The sequence below is a fragment of the Nicotiana tabacum genome, chromosome 1, assembly GCF_000715075.1.
Source record: "Nicotiana tabacum cultivar K326 chromosome 1, ASM71507v2, whole genome shotgun sequence".
Classification (NCBI taxonomy): Eukaryota; Viridiplantae; Streptophyta; class Magnoliopsida; order Solanales; family Solanaceae; genus Nicotiana; species Nicotiana tabacum.
In genome coordinates, this window is record NC_134080.1 from 131756098 (window position 1) to 131773559 (window position 17462).

Genomic DNA, 17462 nt, shown 5'->3' on the forward strand with positions numbered 1-17462 from the left:
TAATTATTTGGAACCTATAAACATGGTTTCAAACATGACAAAATGCAGAACCTTATGAACATGATTTCTACTTGATGCAAAAGAAATCAGAAGCGAAACCCTATAGGCATGATTTCTATTAGGCAAAGCAATCAGATTCAAAAGAGCAAACCTATGAGCATGCTTTCTACTTATGCAAGCAGTCAGACTTCAAAAATAAGGTCCTAAGTGCAGGATTTCTACCCGTATTACCCTTTAAACTATGCATCTACCCACCCTTTTACTAAATACCCCAAATAACTGTTTACAAATTATTACAGGCCAATGAACGAATTACATAAGAAAAATAGAAAATCAAGAAGTCATTCTATAGGGAGCCTGCAACTAGGCTCAAGTTTCCCAAAGCCTCCAATGGTCTCACAAGCCTCAATTCCATAGACAAATCAGAGTCTAGGTGCATCAAAGTTCCCTAAGGGTCTCAAAGACCTCAGGCAATGCTTACACCTAAAGTTAGCAACAAATAATTGAATCAGTGTAGTATGAAAAGGCCAACCTCAGTATGCCAGAGGTCAGAGGGCTCTCAAGAGGATCCCAAGGAAGTACACATACTAGAGGGGGCAGAACTTATTGACTAAGAGTAAAGTGAAAGTGCAGGACACAAGTTGAAAAAGTTTTATTAAAGACTGGATTAGAAAGTCTGTTTTAAAAGTAATTAGTAAAGCAACATAGATTGTTTGAAAAAAAAGGTTGGGGTAGTAAACAAAGCTCAAAACACCTTAAGATAGGATCACACACAGCTAGTTTACAGAATCCAAGTGAATTCAGTAGTCACACAGGGGTCAAGGTGTTTGGGATACATGGACATTTGACTACAAACACATAACCCAGCAAGGGTCTTAGGACTGGTTTGGACATGCTCAGAAATAGTTGACACTGGCATAATCACAAACCAGTCAGGAAGGACACACATAGAGGGGGGGGATAGGGATTTGGGGGTGCATAAAAAGGTAAGTATACAAGAAGTAAAAGGTAATTGACAAGGCATGCTTTGAAACACACATAAGGGAATACATTAATCCAAAGGGAAGGGAAGGCATAATAACATGCTAATAAGGAAACTTAACTACAAGTTTCACAATAGAACCACAAGTAGAAGCAGACTAGAAATAAGAGAAACTAAAACAATAAGAGAAGCATGTTGTTGTTTAGGCTTTAAATTAAAACTAGGACATACCAGTGAAGAGAGAAGTAAGCAGAATGAAAGAACAAGAGAGCACAGATGATTAGCCTTGGCTTGTAGCCGGCTAATAGCAGTAAATAGCACAAGAGAGAGAGGAGAGCAGAGATTTTTAGTAAGAGAGGTAGTTTTGAAAACCAAGTATTTGTGTCTGTTAATGAAATTCTTAGGGTATTTATAGTTGAAAGTAGGTAGTGAAATAAGGTAAGAACCATTGTAGTATAATAATTGAAGAACTCAGATTCAATCAATTAGAGAATCAAGGAAGTACTCCCTTAAGTTAAGGGAATCAAATCAAACGGGAAGATTCAGTATCATATAAGGCAAGAAGAAAAATCAGTGCATGACTAAATAAGGAAGGAGTCAACGCTCAGTGGGCATAGAGTAGTCAATTAGGACTAAATTCATAAAATCTTAATTAAGGACATGACTCAGTAGAAATAAAGTATCATAGCAAATATGGTAATGAAATCAGTCAGCTTAAACAGACGAGGTAAAGCTTTTAGGGCTTTAAAACAAAATCTTTCAATCACCATCAATTAAGGAAATCAGAATCAATCAAGAGGGAGTCATGATTCTGTATTTTCAACATATAAATAGAGAAGATCAAACAGACGTAGCAAACAGGCAACGTTAGCCATATTGACAGAAAGAAGCAAGAGATTAACAAGAAAAATAAGCACAATCATACAGAAGTGACATAAGTAGGCTAAGGATTCAGTAAAACACATTCGAAGCATGGTAACCGCGGAAGATTAACAAGAGTCAAGTAAACAAGCTAACACACAGAACCAAAGCAAAGAAAATCTTAAAAATTAGGGCTTTTGACATAGGCGAATTAAAAAGCAGTAAGAACATAAGATCAGTCAAAATAAGTAAGGAAAGAGGTTTAATCATAAAGAAAATCGGTTAAAACAAGTGTAGAAAGAACTCCGAGAAAACCCTAATTTTTTAAAGAAAGTAAAAACGGTTTAAAGTTGAGGATCTTTTAGAAGAAGTTCAAGAATAGTGCAAATCATAGGAAGAAACAGACTTAAAGCATAAACATAGCACAGATCTGAGAGATTCAGACGAGAGTTAGGGTTTCAAAGGAAACCCATGTAGAAACGAAAGAACCTGTTGTAAACGTCACCGATCGTAACATATAAGGTGTAATTTTGCCAAAAATCACACCGGAGAAGCCATGAATAACAGAAACAGAAACCCTAGATCCAAATCGCATGGCCCAGGACCCTTGAAGGCCTTAGAGATGATGAGCAAGGCGGTGGAGTGACCATTGGAGGCTTGGGGTTGAAAGGTAGTCGCCGGAGATGACCGGAGAAGGGACGTGATTGACAGAGTCTAGGGTTAGGTTGAGATAAGAGAGAAGATGAGAGGATTTGAAGACAGCGGATTTAGAAAATGGTTTAGGGTTTTGGGGGTGTATGAATTAAAAAGGGAAAGAACAAAGGAGGGTCGTTGATCTTTTAGATCAACGGCCAAGATCTAATGGGTTTTGGGTCAAGTAGGAAGTGTTTGGGGCCTGGGTCAGGTTATTTAATAGGAGATTGGGCTGGGGACGGGTCCGAATTAGGCTAAAATTGAAAGCCAAATCTGGCTATGATTTAAATAGCCAATTTTCCCTATTTTAATTTATAATAAATAATAGGTAATTTTTGGAAAATAATTTAAGGTGCTAAAATGATTTAAAATACATAATTAACATTTTAAAAATATAGGGACCAATTTTATGCATATAAAATATAATTATACCCTAAAATGGGTTAACATTGCAATTATAGGCAATTTAGCTTTAAAAATACTAAATGTAATTTTAAAAATGCATGAAAATTATTTTAGCCATATTTTGGCATAAGTATAGAAATTAAATAAACAAATTATCATAACAATAATTTGGGAAATAATTATTGGGGATTTTATGAATAAAAGGGGAGAAAATAAATCAATTTAAACCCTTAAAATTATGGGGGGGAAATAAAAACCCTGTGCATGCTTATATATGCTCATATATGTTATTTTGAAGGTATTTATGCATATTTAAAATATATAGGGAAAAATTAGGTATCAACGGGTGCGCATCAGCGAGAAATCACTTAAACCACCAATCCGCACCTACGGTCTCTCAGGTGCGCTCCAGCTCTCACACCTGCAACTTCAGAACTCCAAACGCCCAGCCGCATTTGCGGCTTCTCCATAGCTTATGCGGGCCTACACCTGCGGTCCATGCACGTAGGTGTGGTTATGACAGATCCAGCCAACTTCAGATTTTTCCTAAGTCCAATTCAACTTCCTCTAAGCACCTGAACCTCACCTGAGGCCCCCGGGACCTCAACCAAATATGTCAACCAATCCTAAAATATCATATGAACTTATTCCTACCCTCGAATCACATCAAATAACGCTAAAACCACAATCACGCTCCAATCCAAGCCTAAGGATTCCCAAATCTTCCAAATTCCTCTTCGATCAAAAAGTCTATCAGACCTCGTCTGAATGACCTGAAATTTTGCTCACACATCCCAAATTACATAACGGACCTACTCCAACTTCCAGAATCCTATTTCGACCCCGATATCAAAATCTCACTATTGAACCGGAAACTTCAAAAATTCGACTTTCGGCGTTTCAAGCCTAATTAAGCTACGGACCTCCAAAACACAATCCGAACATGCCCCTAAGCCCAAATTCACCCAACGGAGCTAATGGAATCGACGAAATTCCATTATAAGACTGTCTTCACACAGCTCCGACTACTGTCCAAATTCTAAAGCTTAAACTCTCATTTAGGGACTAAGTGCCCCAAAGCACTCCGAAATCCCAAACGAACCTTCTCGACAACTCACAATAGCAGAAACAAACACGGGGAATGCAGCTAATAGGGGATCGGGGAGTAAATTCTTAAAACGACTGGCCGGGTCGTTACATCCTCCCCCTCTTAAAACATTCGTTCGTCCTCAAATGAGCATAGAGACATACCTGAAGTAGTGAAAAATGAGGGTAACGGTTGCGCATATCCTGCTCGGTCTCCCAAGTCGCCTCCTCGACCGGCTGACCTTGCAGCTGAACCTTCACCGATGCAATATTCTTTGACCTTAGCTTCCAAACCTTCCTATCCAATATCGCCACTGGCTCCTCAGCATAGGATAGATCCTTGTCCAACTGGACTGAACTGAAATCCAACATGTGCGACGGGTCACCATGATACTTCCGGAGCATCGAAACATGCAATACCAGATGAACTCCTGCCAAGATGGGAGGTAAGGCAAGCTCATAAGCAACCTCCCCAACATGTCGCAATATCTCAAAAGGACCAATAAACCTCGGACTCAGCTTCCCTTTCTTCCCAAATTTCATAACGCCCTTCATAGGCGAAACCTGAAGCAAGACTCGCTCTCCAACCATATAGGAAACATCATGAACCTTCCGGTCCGCGTAACTCTTCCGTTTGGACTAGGCTGTACGGAGTCTATCCTGAATCACCTTAACCTTCTCCAAAGCATCCTGAACCAAGTCTGTGCCTAATAATCTAGCCTCACCCGGCTCAAACCAACCCACCGAGGATATACACCGCCTACCATACAAAGACTCATACGGTGCCATCTGAATGCTGGTCTGATAATTGTTGTTGTAGGCAAACTCCACTAGTGGCAAGAACTGATCCCAAGAACCTCCAAACTCTATCACACATGCACGGAGCATATCCTCAAGAATTTGAATAGTGCACTCAGACTGTCCTTCCGTCTGGTGGTAAAATGTTGTACTCAACTGCACCCGAGTACCCAACTCATGTTGCACGGCCCTCCAGAACCGTGATGTGAACTGAGTACCTCTATCTGATATGATGGAAACTGGAATACCATGCAGGCGAACAATCTCCCGGATATAAATTTCTGCCAACCCACTGAAGAATAGGTAGTACACATAGGAATGAAATGCACGAACCTGGTCAGCCGATCCACAATCACCCAAATGGCATCGAACTGCCTCAAAGTCTGTGGGAGTCCAACTATGAAGTCCATGGTGATCCTCTCCCACTTCCACTCCGGAATCTCTATTTGCTGAAGCAACCCACCCGGTCTCTGGTGCTCATACTTCACCTGTTGACAATTGAGGCACCGAGCTAAACACCCAACTATATCTTTCTTCATCCGCCTCCACCAATAGTGTTGTTTCAAATCCTGGTACATCTTCGCGGCACCCGGATGAATGGAATACCGCGAACTATGGGCCTCCTCTAGAATCAACTCCTGAAGCCCATCAACATTAGGTACACATACCCGACCCTACATCCTCAATACCCTGTCATCACCAATAGTCACATCTCTGGCATCACCATGTAGAACCTTGTCCTTGAGGATGAGCAAATCAGGGTCATCATATTGACGCTCCCTGATACGATCAAATAAGGAATACCGAGAGACCACACAAGCTAGAACCCGACTGGGCTCCGCAACATCACATCAAAATAAACCATACTAAGAAGCAAAAGGTCAACTCTAGTCTCCAATCCCCCAATAGTCACTACACATGACCGATACACACGATCCACAATAATAGTATCTCCCACCGGAGTAGATACATGAACAAATGAAACTAAAGACTCACATGGCATATCCAGATAATGAGCAAAATATGATGATATATATGAATAGGTAGAGCCAGGATCAAATAATACAGAAGTATCTCGGTGACATACTAAGACAATACTTGTCATTACTGTGCTTGAAACAATAGCATTTGGCCTGGAAGGGAGTGCATACAAATGGTCCTGACCGCCACCTAAGCGACCTCCCCCCTCTTGGGTGACCCCTAGCTAACTGAGCTCCACCCCGAGCTGGTCGGGCGGGTGTTGAAGTAACTGGTGCTGAAGTCGTAGGTTGGCTCCTCTACTGAGCTGGGCCTCCCACTAGGCGGAGACATTGTCTCCTGATATGACCAAACTCTCCACACTCATAGCAACTCTCTGGTGCTAGTGGTGGGGACTGAAGGGATCCCCAAGCACCGAGATAACTGGTAGAAGAACCTAGCATAGATGAGCCATGAACAGATGTAGCACGGGGAGAACTCTGAGCTAGAAGGGTACTGAGAGATGAGTGACCCTGCTGAGATATGTGAGAACCATGGCCAGATGATGCACCACAATGAACTGGATGAGCCGTCTAAGCATGCCTATAGGGGCGACCCCTGCCGTGGTGGAACTGACCTCTAGACAGAACACCACCAAAACTACCTGATCCACGAGACCCTTTGGCCTCCCTCTCAACCTGCTCCTGGCAACGAACCGACTCTATCTCCCGAGTGATGTCAACAACCTCCTCAAACATAGCACCAGACACCCTCTCTCTATCCATAAACACATGCAGCTAAAATGTGAGGACATCAACGAACCTCCTGATCATCTCCCTATCCGTGGGAGCTAACCAAACCGCATGATGGGTGTTGATACCCAATTTTTCTCTATATATTTTCAATATGAAAAATATCTTCACAATAGAATATATATGCATATATAAGCATATCTAAATGTTTTATTATTTTTTCATAATTTTGTAAGGTTTTTAAATCGATTTATTTCCTTTTTCGTCCATAAAATCCCAATAATTATGTCCAAAATTATTATTTTTTATGATTCATTTATTTGATTTTTATATTTATGCCAAAATATGGCTAATGTAATTTTTACATATTTTTATAATTTTATTTGGTATTTTTTAAAGCTAATTGCATAAAATTGCATTATTAGCCATTTTAAGGTTTAATTGTGTTTTATATTCATAAAATTAGTCCCTTTATTTTTAAAATTTTTATTTATGTATGATAAATCATTTTAGTACTTTCAATATATTTTCAGAAGTATACTTACTATGTTTTATAATTAAAAGGGGGGAAATTGGCTATTTAAGTAACAGTCCATTTGTATTTAAATTTTAGCCTAAATTGAACCCCAAATCAAACCCAATTTCAGTTAAACCTGACCCTAGCCCAATTTAAACTTAACCCAAGACCGGATCCCTACCTACCCGTTTAATCAAGGTCATTGATCATTCAGATCAACAGCCATCGTTCACCCTTCTTAAAATAAACCGAAACGGCCCCTTACCCTAATTCATTTTCCACCACCCGCCGCCCTTGAATCCCCTCTCCTCTCAATTCTCTCTATAGCCTCACATAAACCCTAGCCGTCGCCACCCCATTTCACCCTAATCCACCTCAATCCCAACCAAATTCATGGTCTCTCATGGCCGTTTGAGATGTATAATGGCCTCCTACATCTTCTGGTGGCCCATTCGTGTGATTTTATGGACGGATATCGAAGAAATCTGGTCCATTCCTTGCCCAACTTCCATGCATGTCCTTTCTCCGGCCATCCCTGGCCTCTCTCCAGTCATCCATGGCCGTTCAAGTCAGATCTTTGACTTTTCTGGCTAGATCGGTAACTTTCAAAGTCTTTCTCACTTTTTCTGGGTTCTCCAAAACCCTAACCTTTAAGATCTTTCAATTTTCTTTAGATCTATTCAAGATATGTGCATATTATGAACTTCTTAAGTATTTTCTCAAAGGTTCTCCGATTTTTTTTCAAAGTGACTCTTCGCTTTCAACGATTAGGGTTTTCTCTTAAATTATTTCTCTAATTTTAATGTTGTTTATGATTTTACTATGCTCAAATGACTTGTTTATGCTTTCCTTCTACCTGAATCAACATGTTGAAAACCCTAGGTCTTTTGGTCTTATCCGAGTTCTGAAACTGTTTGTTTGAATGTATACTTGTTCGATTAAGTTCTTTGTTTCTAACTCTCTTTTCTTTCTATGACTATTGTTGAAACCCTAATTTCTCAAAAGGTTTTCCTCACTTGTTAATGTGAGACCTTTACTTGTTTTTTATTCTTCTTCTTTACTTTGGCTCTACGTGTGAGCCCTAACTATTTGACCTTGTCGACTACTAGGCCTTAGCTTACTCTTGTTATTGCTGCATGTTTGTATGCATCTAGTTATTTCTTTTGCTAATGGCCTCGCATGTCTGATATTTCTGTTCATTCTATTTATATGTCAAGGTGCAGAATCATGACTCTTTCTTGATTGATTTTGATTCCCTCAATATTGTGATCAATTGCAAAAAGTTTTCTTATGAACCCTAATTTTTACTCATTTGTTTAAAATTGATTGATTCCTTTCTTTTACTGTGATGTTTGAACTTGCTGAATCCTTTTCCAAAATTAAGCATATTTTGTACCTAGTCTCAATTATTTACCTTATACATTTTACTGCCCCCTTATATGGCAATAATCAATCTGTCCCAAACTGATTTCTTTCCTTAATTAACCCTGTTAGTATCTGTTAAGCAGTGATTCCTTAATTAAAGGGAATCACTTGTATTAATTGATTCAGATTGTGATTATTTCCAAGTTTGTATTAAGACTTTACTTATTACCTTATTCTTCACTCGTTTTCAAAACTATAAATACCCTACCCCCTCTTCTTTCAAGGACACGAACAATTTGGTTCAGAACACACACTTACACTCAAAAAACTCTCTCCTTCTTTACTACTACTTGTGCTATTGCTTTGTCTAGCCGGCTGAAAGCCAAGTCTAGACTGTGGAATCTTGCTTGCTTTACCTTTCTGCACTTTGCTTCTCTACTGGTATGTCCTAGTTAATTTTTAAGCCCCAACAACAACATGCTTCTTTAGTTGTTTTACTTTTTTTCACTCTTTCATACTTCTGCTCATGTTTTTGCAGTCAAGTTACAGTATTAGCATGTTGTAATATGTTCCCTTTCCCCTTAGATTAATGTTTCCCCTATGTGTGTTTTAAAGTATACTTTGTCTTATGAACCCCAAAGCCACATATCCCCTCTATGTGTTTGTGTTCCTTTGACTGGTTTGTGGCCATGCCAGCATCAGCTACTATTGTGCATGACCAAACCAGACCCCTATTGGGTTTATGTGCTTACAGGCAAATGTATCCCTAAAATCCCTTGACCCCTTTAAATGACTGCGGATTCTGTGTAGTTTTGAGTTTTACTACTACTACTGATTTAAATCACCTCTGTCACCAATTGCTTTCAAAATGGACAATCAGTTCAGCTTTTAAAAATAAATCTATTTTCAAACTATGTTCTGCACTTCCATTATATTCTTAGTCTAGGTTCTTACCCTCTTGTGTGAGCCTTGCCTTGGGACCCTTGAGCTCCCTCTGAACTTGGACACATAAGGGCTGGCCCTTCCACACTGCACTCATCTCTATCTGGTTATGTAAACCTGGGTGTAAGTATTGCCCGGGGTCCCATGAGACCCTTAAGGAACTTTGACACACCCAGGTATGAGAAAGGCTTTGAAATTCTGGCATTGGAGTGGTTCATTACATAACTCAGAGAGGAAGTCAAGATCAGGCTTCCTTTGGTTGTAATTTCTTATTTTTGCACTTCTTTTGTAATTCAATCATGGGGTCTATAATAATTTGTAAACAATTATGGGGTGATTAGTGAAAAAGGGTGGGTAGTTGTATCTTGTGGGTAAATTGGGTAGACAACATGCCTATAGGGTCTATTTTGATTCCAAATATGGTCTGTTAGATAACATGCCTATAGGATCTGCTTTGGTTTAAGATAAATTATGCATGATTTACTTTTCACAATTAGAAACCATGTCTATATGGTCTAAATAGCTTTAACAGTAGAGATCATGCCTATAGGATTAAAAATTCGCTTTATAATTAGATAGCATACCTACAGGATGTAAAGTAATTGAAGTCCATTTTTTCATTACAGCATGTATCTAGATTCGTTTCCCTTAGAAATCATGCCTATAAGTCCAAAGTCAACTTTTAATAATTAGATACCATGCCTATAGGATTTAAAATTAGCTGTAATAGAAATCATGCCTATAAAGTCTAAAACCAGTTTAGTTAAAAATCAGTTTGACTCGTGCCTGTCTGAATCAGATTAAATAACATACTCTTTTCGTGTTAATCAATATCATTAGAAAGCATGCCTATAGGATCCAGATCGCCTATTTAAAATTAACCACTGTTCAACTGCATTCTTAATCAATATAAATATCATGCTCATAGGACATCACTATTACGCCTAGGCAAGCCTTAAGTAACTGTTTAAATAAAACTGGAATTGCCTTTGTTAATTACCAACTACTACAACCAGCAGGTAGGCCTGATTCGGACTTCTTTTCTAAGTTATGTATTGAATCTAGTTCTGACTCAAACTTTGTTTTAGGATTTTAAAATTCAGACCTTAACTGTGTTTAAGTCAAGCTATTTATATGCATTGTTTGCGGAGGTACATATGAGCCCTCTAATTGTTTATATGTTCCCCTCAAAATGCAGTCCTACGTGTTTTGTATGTCGCCTTAGCTTTTTACCTTCAAACCTAAGAGTCAGCCTAAAATCCTCCCTCTTATAGGAATAGTAGTACTAAATTCCTCCGAGACTGATAGGAATAGGACGGGTAATAGCATGCAATAGAGGTCAAGACCAATCCGCGCTTTAATACCTTAACGGGGTGGGAAGGGTAGATATGGATATGATGACAAGTGCGCTAATACCACGTGTATCCCCTCTTCTGAGGAGTGTCATACTGGGTATTGCATTGAGGTGATCCATATTACAAACAAACCTAGGACCCCCTTTACATTTACAAGCATGTTTAGCTTATAACTCTTTCAAACCTTGCCTTTCAATAATTGTTTTCAAACACTTGTGTGTTCAAATTAATTCCCCTATTACTTGAGCATTTTATTTGATTACTTGCTAATTGCACAAATTCACAAAAAACTATCTGGCAGGGAACCACACTAGTGGATCCTGAGGGGTGCCTAACACCCTCCCTTTAGGATAATTTCAAGCATTTACCCAATCTCTGGTTATCAAACATAGTTGCAAAATAACTCTATGGGTGTCCTAATGCGCATTAAATCATTAGGTGGCGACTCTTCAAATACTCAATTCCCAAAAGGAAATTAGTCATTACACCTCATGAAAGTCGAAACCCGGAAACTCATCTCCGTTGGAAGGGGGAAAAAGAGGACGAGACAGCATGGCGACTCTACTGGGGATATTTAGGCTTTTACCATTTCAGACTGATCTTGTGAATTTGTACCTCCCTTATGTGCAATTACTTGTTTAAATTTCTTTAGGCATTTAATTTCTCTTTCAAAAGCAAAACTGACATATCTTCCTTGTTTCCTTTCTTTATTGCTGCTTTAAATTATGAAACTGTTGTATTTATCGCCTTCTTAACATGCAAATACGTGCCAAACATGCTTTTAATTATTGCATAATCATGCTCAACATCATACTCCCCTCGTGCCAAAATAATACCATAGCAACGATTTTAATGAGTTGTTGCGTTCCTCCTATATCATTAACCCCTAAATTTGGAAAGGCATATTTACGGTAAAACTAGTCAATCAGCGGTGCAGTCGATAGTTTCGTGCATTCCCCCTTGAGTTGTCCACTCAAGGGTACTAGTCTAAAACCCCATAGAAACCTTACTCTGTTTAAATTGTGCATGCATCATGGTCAAACCTAGTTGGGTCAGTTATGTTGTCCACATAATGATCCTTTAAGATAGCCTTGTCCAAAGTTCACTAGGTTTCTCTGAACCCAAACGGACGTCACCACGTTCTATGCATTTATTTGGAGAACTAAATACTTCATGCTAATTGTTGATGATAAATAGTCGAGTCTGGTGGGGGTAGGGTCTAACCTTGTTTGTCTTGCAGAAAATGAGGCACGAGGTCCCTAGTTTCGGTATGATTAGCACGCCCCCACTCTTGCTAAACTGGTGGAGGAGTCTTCCATCAAAGGACCAAATCAATGAGTGGAAAGAGAGGGCTGCCAAAGCTAGCAAAAAATTGGAATATCTAGAATATAGTCTGCTGGAATTGGAAGGAAAGGTGAGGAAGAGAGTCACCGATTGCCAAAATGCTGAAGGAAATGAAGGAGAACGCCTGGCAAAGGCATTTTTACTGGTGAACCTACGCGAGATGGAGGATTTGATCAACGAGAGAATTCAACCTGAGGAAGGTCCTTCTGGGACCAAGTAGATAGGAGTTTATCTTTTTCGCTTTATCAATGTAATAAGGCCAATGGCCATTAGTAACTTTTTATTTCCTGTTTATTTAGTATCAATTTGGGATTCGTCTTATTTTTTATCAATAAAATGAGGCATTTAGCATTCTAAGTTCTCCAAATCAATTTTTCGCTAGGCCTACCTCGGGCACAATGAGGTTCCCAAATTAGGACACGTTTTACATTCCCGCACTATGTGTTTAAATATTGTAATACTTTTTTATAATCCTCACTGACTTGATTACCTTTTGTTTTTATTTTTGTTTTTATTATTCCCCTCCCCAAAAGGTTAGTTCGTGCACTCTGGCATCATCATCTTATTTCACAAGATCCAAGGGCCCTCCACCCACTCCTCCTCTTAGTCCTATTAAAAGAAAGAACAAAGGCAAGATGGAAGATTTGAACAACATCAGGAAGGAGAACACGGTTGAACGGGTTGAGGCCACTAAATGGCCAGGGTATTCGGGTTCCTAACGAGAATGTGTCACAACTTGAACAGAAACTATTGAAATTTCAAGAAGAGCTCGATCAGGTTTGGAAATAGACAAACCTGTCATTTTCCCTCAACACCCCAGATGTCAACTTCCCCAACACTTAAAACCTTACACCTCCTAAAAATATCCCAAAACAACAGAATCATCCCGCTCATCACTATCACGTTGCTCCACCAAAGAACCAATATAACATTTACCATACCCCCAAACAACACTCCCCTACTCATCCCAGAACCTCAGAACTCCACAAATGACCATTTCCACACCCATACACCAGGCCACATTAATACTCCTAACTAAGTGGAGACCATGCCACACTCCACCCAACCTATCTCAAGCACACCTAAGTCTGATGAAAAGGATTTGCTTATTAGGAACCTGGTCGAGGAACTTAAGAAATTAACTAGTTGTATTCAAGGCGTGAAGGAAGTAAAGGAATTGAGGGGCTGAACTATGAGAATCTTTGCATACAGCCTGATGTCGAACTGCCCGAGGGGTACAAACCTCCTAAGTTTGAAATGTTTGATGGTATGGGTGATCCAAGGGTCCATCTGAGGACATACTATGACAAGTTGGTTGGAGTAGGGAAAGATGAGAGAATGCGGATGAAGTTGTTCATGAGGAGTTTAAAAGGAGACGTATTGTCCTGGTACATTAGCCAAGATCCAAAGAAGTGGTCAAGCTGGGTAGGCATGGCATCCGACTTTATAGACAAGTTCAGGTTTAACACAGAGAATGCGCCGGATGTGTTCTATATACAGAATCTGAAGAAGAAGCCCATAGAGACGTTTCGCGAGTATGCTACTCGCTGGAAGTCCAAAGCTGCTAAGGTCAGACCTGCCTTAGAAGAGGAGCAAATGAACAAGTTCTTTATCCGAGCTCAGGACCTGCAGTATTATGAATGGCTGATGATGATTGAGAACCATAGGTTTTCCGATATTATCAAACTGGGTGAAAGAATTGAAGAAGGTATCAAAAGCGGTATGGTTACAAACTGTGAGGCCTTGCAAGCTACAAAAAAGGCCTTACAATCCAGTGGTGTGTCCAAGAAGAGGGATGTAGGGGCCGTGATGGTTACACAAAGGACCAAGTTTCCCCGCAAATACCAAACTTACCCAACACCTCCACTCATATATCAGCCAACCCCAAATTACCAAGCACTTTCACCCTCATACCAAGCTCCACCGCCAACTTATCAGTCACCTCCACCTCCTACATATCAACCTACCTCACCCAGATACTCCCAACCCGCTCGTGTCTACCAAACCTATAATGCTCAACCATCCTATTATCACTCACCTCCTGCACGCCAAAACATCCCTAGACCCCGACCTAATTTTGATCGCAGACCTCCAAAACAATATACAGCTATCGCTGAACCCATTGGTCAGCTGTATGAGAGACTCAAAGCTGCTGGTTATGTCACCCCCATCCTTGCTGAAACACCTGAGAACCCTTCTCAGTGGGTTAACCCAAACAAGTCATGTGCATACCACTCCGGCATGAAAGGACACATTATCGATGAATGTTGGGGACAAAATACAGTCCTTGATTGATAGCAAGATTATTGTGGCAAAGGAACCCACTCCAAATATCCACAACAACCCTCTACCAGACCATAAGGGTGGAGGTATCCACATGATTGAAATAGAGGATGACTGGGATCCCGAGGGATCAATCGGATTGATCACAAAAGGTGATGACCCAAACAAACCAATAATTACTCTCAATCCAATCATAGTCCAGATTCTACCATCTACGGACGCTGAGGTGAATATGTCTGTACCACTTGAGTTTGAAGCAACGTCATCTACAAATACACCAGCACCAATTGAGGTCGAATTCACGTCTCCGGAAAATGCACCCGCAACATTTGAGGTTGTAGTTTTGCCACCCAAGGCACACGCTCTGTTCAGAGTAAGGATAGCCACGCCGATCCCAATAGAAATGTCGACCATGACACCATTCCATACAAAGGCTATACCCTGGGACTATATAGCCGAAGCGAGAAGGAAAGGCAAGGTCGGGTTCGAAGAGACTATTGCAGCGCAGGGTATGACACGAACTGGTAGAGTCTATACCCCTGAACATCTAGCTGAGTCAAGCAAGCAGGCTTCCAACCGGCCACCCATCATTGAGACAGGGCCAGACGACCTTTGGAGGAAAATACATGCCAAGGAGTATTCGGTCATCAACTAGTTAAACAAGACGCCAGCACAAATATCCATCCTCTCCTTGCTGCAACTCCGAGGCACACAAGAATGCTCTGTTAAAAGTGCTGAGTGAAGCATACATACCAAGCAACATCACTGGCGGGGAAATGGCTAACATGGTAGGGCAAGTGTTGGAGAGCCATAAGATCACCTTTCATGAGGACGAGCTTCCACCTGAAGGGTTGGGGCACAACAAAGCACTACACATCACCGTGCAATCCGAGGACTATTTCATCACCAGAATCTTGATCAACGGAGGTTCCAGTCTCAACATTTGTCCGCTGGTAATAGTTAAGAAGTTGGGTAAAGGACTACACGAGATAAAAAATGGAGCTATCAATGTGAAAGCCTTCGACGGTTCCTAGAGGTCCACCATTGGGGAGATTATCCTATGCATACAGATGGGACCAACGCGGTTCGACGTTGATTTCCAGGTGATAGATGTGCCAGCATCTTACAACTTGCGGCTAGGGCGGCCATGGATTCATACTGCTGGGGCCATAGCATCAACAGTGCATTAGGAAGTAAAGTTCGAATGGAATCACCATGAAGTGATCATTCACGGCGACGGTAGCAACCCTATATACAGTCGTCAGACCATTCAGGCAATCAAGGGAAGAAGGAAGCTGGGAGGAGAGACTTACCACCACATCGAACGGGTCAATGCTATCGACAAAGACAAATGGTGGGAAAACAAAATCAAGAGTATACTAAATTGGAGTGGGTACGAACCTGGCAAGGGGCTCGACAAGAACCTCCAAGGAATCGCTAAGCCTATAAACTCAAGAAACATGGCACTACTTTCAGTCTGGGATATGATTACACCTGGGAAGAATTCAACAACTGGTCGCCACCATGGTGCGTTCCTTACTATCCACTGGAGCAGCCAGTACCGCATTTGGAGTAGACTTTCTAACAGGCCGACATTGTTTATGGATCAAACGAAGAAGAAGCATTGCCAGCGGTGAAGGATTTGTTCCTAGAAGACAATGATATGGATTGTTGTGTTATTCTCGAGGAGGAGGGGGAGGAAGGCCCTTCCATACAGGCTATGAGCAGAGGGGCACGCCTCAATAACTGGACCATCAGGACAACCAGAGCCCGACGAGCTTTGGGGTAGCAAGGCTAAAAGAAGCATTATCCATTGTTTTTACTAAATAATTTTCTTTTCGCATTTTCAATTCCTGCAATAAGATCTTCAATGTTCAAAATAGTTATGCAGTTTATCAAAGCATTTTGACTTTTCTTATGAATCAACACTCATTATCATTTTCTCTCATTACTTTACTTATACAGCATTATTATTACTTATCTTGATGAACCAATGACTGTGACATGCAATGAGACAACGCAACAAACGGACAATGATTCAGAGGAGGATGACATACCTAACGAGATTGTTAGAGAAGTTGAGAATTTTAAAAACAGGCCTAAGTCCAACCTGGACGAGACCGAAATTGTCAACCTAGGAGATGCAGAAAATGTCAAGGAAACATGAATCAGCGTTCACCTATCGCCATCAAAAAAGAGAGAATACACAGAATTTCTAAAGGAAAATGAGGACATATTCGCCTAGTCGTATGATGACATGACTGGACTGAGTACGTCTATTGTGGCTCACAAACTGCCGATCGATCCAACATGTCTACCGGTAAAGCAAAAGCTCTAAAAGTTCAAGCCTGATATGAGTCTGAAAATTAAGGAAGAGGTCACCAAGTAGGTCAAAGCTAAGGTTCTCAGGGTAGTAAAATACCTGACATGGTTAGCCAACATTGTGCCAGCGCCAAAGAAAGACGGGAAGGTCAGGGTCTATGTCGACTAGAGGGATCTCAAACGGGCCAGTCCAAAAGACGACCTCCCATTGCCTAATATACACATCCTGATTGATAATTGTGCCAAGCATGAGCTGCAGTCATTTGTAGATTGCTTCGCTGGTTATCATCAGATCTGGATGGATGAAGAAGATGCTGAGAAAACGGCTTTCATTACACCGTGGGGGATGTACTATTACAAGATGATGTCGTTCGGCCTAAAGAATGCAGGGGCCACCTACATGAAGGCCATGACTACCATTTTCCATGATATGATACACAATGAGATAGAGGTATATGTAGATGATGTTATTATCAAGTCCAAGAAGGCCACTGATCACATGGAAGATCTGAGGAAGTTCTTCAATAGACTACGGAGGTACAACCTAAAACTAAACCCCGCAAAGTGTGTATTTGGGATTCCTGCTGGGAAATTGCTTTGGTTTATTGTGAGTCGCCGAGGAATAGAACTGGATCCATCAAAAGTCAAAGCCATTCAAGAATTTCCACCGCCAAAGAACAAGAAGGATGTAATGAGTTTCTTGGGAAGACTTAACTACATCAGCCGGTTTATAGCACAATCTACAGTTATTTGTGAACCAATCTTTAAGATGTTGAAGAAGGACGCCGCTACCAAATGGA